The sequence below is a fragment of the Pseudochaenichthys georgianus genome, unplaced genomic scaffold, assembly GCF_902827115.2.
Source record: "Pseudochaenichthys georgianus unplaced genomic scaffold, fPseGeo1.2 scaffold_1576_arrow_ctg1, whole genome shotgun sequence".
NCBI lineage: Eukaryota > Metazoa > Chordata > Actinopteri > Perciformes > Channichthyidae > Pseudochaenichthys > Pseudochaenichthys georgianus.
In genome coordinates this window covers 1-4,957 of record NW_027262404.1, presented here as the reverse complement: position 1 = coordinate 4,957, position 4,957 = coordinate 1, and positions in this window count along the sequence as shown.

Sequence of the window (4,957 nt, the reverse complement as noted above, 5' to 3'; positions counted from 1 at the left end):
GGTGTGTGTGAGAGTGTGTGTGAGAGTGTGTGTGAATCCTGTAAATATGGAGAGAGAAACTCTGGAGAGGCTTTATATCTCCTCTCTCCTGCAGGCCTCGACACGCCGCATACTGACACACACCAACACACACTTACTCACATGTGACACACACACAGACACAGGATATGACTCTGTGTGTGTGTGTGTGTGTGTGTGTGTGTGTGTGTGTGGGGCGTTGTTCCTGACGTTCACTGCAGACTCTATTTACATGTTGAGGACACAAAGACGTTTAAGAGACAGAAATACAGACTGAAGCCTTGCTCTGTTTCTCACGGAAACTTCTCTCACTCAGACTCTCAGATCGCTGCAGCTGCTGCACACAGCCCGGCTGCACACAGCCCGGCTGCACACAGCCCGGCTGCACGCTGACCGGCTGCACACTGCCCGGCTGCACACAGCCGCACACAGCGCGCAGCCGGGCAGTGTGCAGCCCGGCTGCACACAGCCCGGCTGCACACAGCCCGGCTGCACGCTGACCGGCTGCGCGCTGACCGGCTGCACACAGCCCGGCTGCACGCTGCCCGGCTGCACACTGCCCGGCTGCACGCTGACCGGCTGCACACAGCCCGGCTGCACACTGCCCGGCTGCGCGCTGACCGGCTGCACACAGCCCGGCTGCACGCTGCCCGGCTGCACGCTGACCGGCTGCACGGCTGCACACAGCCCGGCTGCGCGCAGACTGGCTGCAATACACGCAGGTTATCTGGATTGATCCGTCTTTATTTGGTGTCATGAAGGTTCAAACGTCCTCATAAAAACAGCCCGGAGGTTCAGAGAGATGCCTGATTCAAAAATACACATCAAACCGTTTATGAAAAAAGTGATAAACTGTGAAATAAGCGGAGGATAAGAAAAAGGTTTTAATCTTTTATTAAATAATTATGTAAAAAACGGATTTAATCACTTTTAGCTTTGCCCCTAAATAAAGGAAAACAACCTTTATGGTACTTCTTTCAAGATTTAGAAAGACATTTGCATCAGAGATCATTTATTTAAAATACAAATGTGGATTTATTTATGGTTGTCCATTACTGTACAGTACTTTAAAAATAATTATGATATCATAAATAATAATAGTTACAATCACAAGATTTCTCTATTCTGATGATTGTTAGGAACTGTTTGTGTTGTCTATTTTAGAAATGTCTGGGCTCCGATCGTTTGGGAGTTTATTAAAACATTAAATCTCCACCGTTGTGTAAACTTTGTCCTGAGGCTGCAGACACACCCTGCACCACACACACACACACACACACACACACACACACACACACACACACACACACACACACACACACACACACACACACACACACACACACACACACACACACACACACACACACACACACACACACACACACACACACACACACACACACACACACACACACACACACACACACACACACACACACACACACACACACACACACACACACACACACACACACACACACACACACACACACACACACACACACACACACACACACACACACACACACACACACACACACACACACTACCTGGTTACACATAAACACTCTCCCAACCTCTGATCCACACTAAAACACGGCCGCAGGTCATAATAATCACACACACTGACACACAGCCACGCCTGTCTTGTTCCTGTTGCCGTGTCAACGCCACACCTTGAACACACACGTTTCCAACACTGAGCTGCATTTCTCAACTCTGACTTCACTTTCTATCTGAACACACATTTTACTGCAAGTACCTGAAGTACTACAGTCAGTCTCTTTGTTTCAGTCCATACATCTGAAAACACTAACATAAGAACTCCTTTCCTGCATGATTTGTTGATAAAGTGTGTGTGTGTGTGTGTGTGTGTGTGTGTGTGTGTGTGTGTGTGTGTCAGAATATAGAGAGGAATGACAGTGGACAGTATGGTGTGTGAGAGAGGAGACATGCTTTAAAGACTCACTCCTGTTGTGAGACTCACAATTATCCTTCATATTACAAGTTTTCTAGCTCCTCTTCCTCCTCAGCAGGATGAAGGCGCCCTCTGGTGTTCTGCATCGGTTTACAATATTCTCCTGCTGATGTTCAGGTGTATATCAGTATGTAGTGTCTCTACTTTAAAGAGTCCTCTCCTGCTGGTGTTCAGGTGTATATCAGTATGTAGTGTCTCTACTTTAAAGAGTCCTCTCCTGCTGATGTTCAGGTGTATATCAGTATGTAGTGTCTCTACTTTAAAGAGTCCTCTCCTGCTGATGTTCAGGTGTATATCAGTATGTAGTGTCTCTACTTTAAAGAGTCCTCTCCTGCTGATGTTCAGGTGTATATCAGTATGTAGTGTCTCTACTTTAAAGAGTCCTCTCCTGCTGATGTTCAGGTGTATATCAGTATGTAGTGTCTCTACTTTAAAGAGTCCTCTCCTGCTGATGTTCAGGTGTATATCAGTATGTAGTGTTTCGACTTTAAAGAGTCCTCTCCTGCTGATGTTCAGGTGTATATCAGTATGTAGTGTCTCTACTTTAAAGAGTCCTCTCCTGCTGATGTTCAGGTGTATATCAGTATGTAGTGTCTCTACTTTAAAGAGTCCTCTCCTGCTGATGTTCAGGTGTATATCAGTATGTAGTGTCTCTACTTTAAAGAGTCCTCTCCTGCTGATGTTCAGGTGTATATCAGTATGTAGTGTCTCTACTTTAAAGAGTCCTCTCCTGCTGATGTTCAGGTGTATATCAGTATGTAGTGTTTCGACTTTAAAGAGTCCTCTCCTGCTGATGTTCAGGTGTATATCAGTATGTAGTGTCTCTACTTTAAAGAGTCCTCTCCTGCTGATGTTCAGGTGTATATCAGTATGTAGTGTCTCTACTTTAAAGAGTCCTCTCCTGCTGATGTTCAGGTGTATATCAGTATGTAGTGTCTCTACTTTAAAGAGTCCTCTCCTGCTGATGTTCAGGTGTATATCAGTATGTAGTGTCTCTACTTTAAAGAGTCCTCTCCTGCTGATGTTCAGGTGTATATCAGTATGTAGTGTCTCTACTTTAAAGAGTCCTCTCCTGCTGATGTTCAGGTGTATATCAGTATGTAGTGTTTCGACTTTAAAGAGTCCTCTCCTGCTGATGTTCAGGTGTATATCAGTATGTAGTGTCTCTACTTTAAAGAGTCCTCTCCTGCTGATGTTCAGGTGTATATCAGTATTTAGTGTCTCTACTTTAAAGAGTCCTCTCCTGCTGATGTTCAGGTGTATATCAGTATGTAGTGTCTCTACTTTAAAGAGTCCTCTCCTGCTGATGTTCAGGTGTATATCAGTGTGTAGTGTCTCTACTTTAAAGAGTCCTCTCCTGCTGATGTTCAGGTGTATATCAGTATGTAGTGTCTCTACTTTAAAGAGTCCTCTCCTGCTGATGTGCAGGTGTATATCAGTATGTAATGTCTCTACTTTAAAGAGTCCTCTCCTGCTGATGTTCAGGTGTATATCAGTATGTAGTGTCTCTACTTTAAAGAGTCCTCTCCTGCTGATGTTCAGGTGTATATCAGTATGTAGTGTCTCTACTTTAAAGAGTCCTCTCCTGCTGATGTTCAGGTGTATATCAGTATGTAGTGTCTCTACTTTAAAGAGTCCTCTCCTGCTGATGTCCAGGTGTATATCAGTATGTAGTGTCTCTACTTTAAAGAGTCCTCTCCTGCTGATGTTCAGGTGTATATCAGTATGTAGTGTCTCTACTTTAAAGAGTCCTCTCCTGCTGATGTTCAGGTATATATCAGTATGTAGTGTTTCTACTTTAAAGAGTCCTCTCCTGCTGATGTTCAGGTGTATATCAGTATGTAGTGTCTCTACTTTAAAGAGTCCTCTCCTGCTGATGTTCAGTTGTATATCAGTATGTAGTGTCTCTACTTTAAAGAGTCCTCTCCTGCTGATGTTCAGGTGTATATCAGTATGTAGTGTCTCTACTTTAAAGAGTCCTCTCCTGCTGATGTTCAGGTATATATCAGTATGTAGTGTCTCTACTTTAAAGAGTCCTCTCCTGCTGATGTTCAGGTATATATCAGTATGTAGTGTCTCTACTTTAAAGAGTCCTCTCCTGCTGATGTTCAGGTATATATCAGTATGTAGTGTCTCTACTTTAAAGAGTCCTCTCCTGCTGATGTTCAGGTATATATCAGTATGTAGTGTCTCTACTTTAAAGAGTCCTCTCCTGCTGATGTTCAGGTATATATCAGTATGGTATATCAAGTCCTGCTTCTCGCTTGAGGCCAGGAAAAGGCTCTGTGACCTTTGACCTGTGCTGGACTCTGGGGATCTGGTCTATATGAATGCACCGGCCCATTGCCTGGTCCAGTTAGATGCTGCGTATCACAGCGCTCTGAGATGTGTGACTAACTGTAAAGCACTCACTCATCACTGTACCCTGTATGCCAAGGCAGGTCTGCCTTCACTAACTGTAAAGAGGCTCAGTCACTGGTACACGTTCATTTATAAAGCCATGCTGGGTAAACTACCTTTTTATATCTGCTCTCTGATCTCTCGACGAATTGAAAGTACGTATTGCCTGAGATCTCATGATGTTGTTTTATTAAATGTTCCAAGTGCTCGGACTGTCTGAGGGAAGAAAGCTTTTAGATGAGCAGCTCCACTGACTTGGAACAGTCTGCAAACCTGTTTGAAACTGAGCACTTTGGTTCCCCTGCATCACTTTGAAACTCGGCTGGGTGCCATGCTGTTTGATACTCATGGTACCTGTCACTGTGAACAGAGTTTTGTAAACTGTACCCTGTACATTATGTTGTATGTCTTCCTTATTGTTGTTCTGTTGTTTCTATGTTACATGTGAAACTAATGTCCTGCAGGTCACCCTTTAAAAAGAGATCTTTTGATCTCAAGGGGCTTCACCTGGTTCAACAAAGGCTACAAACAATTTTAAACAGATTTCTCTCTAGATGA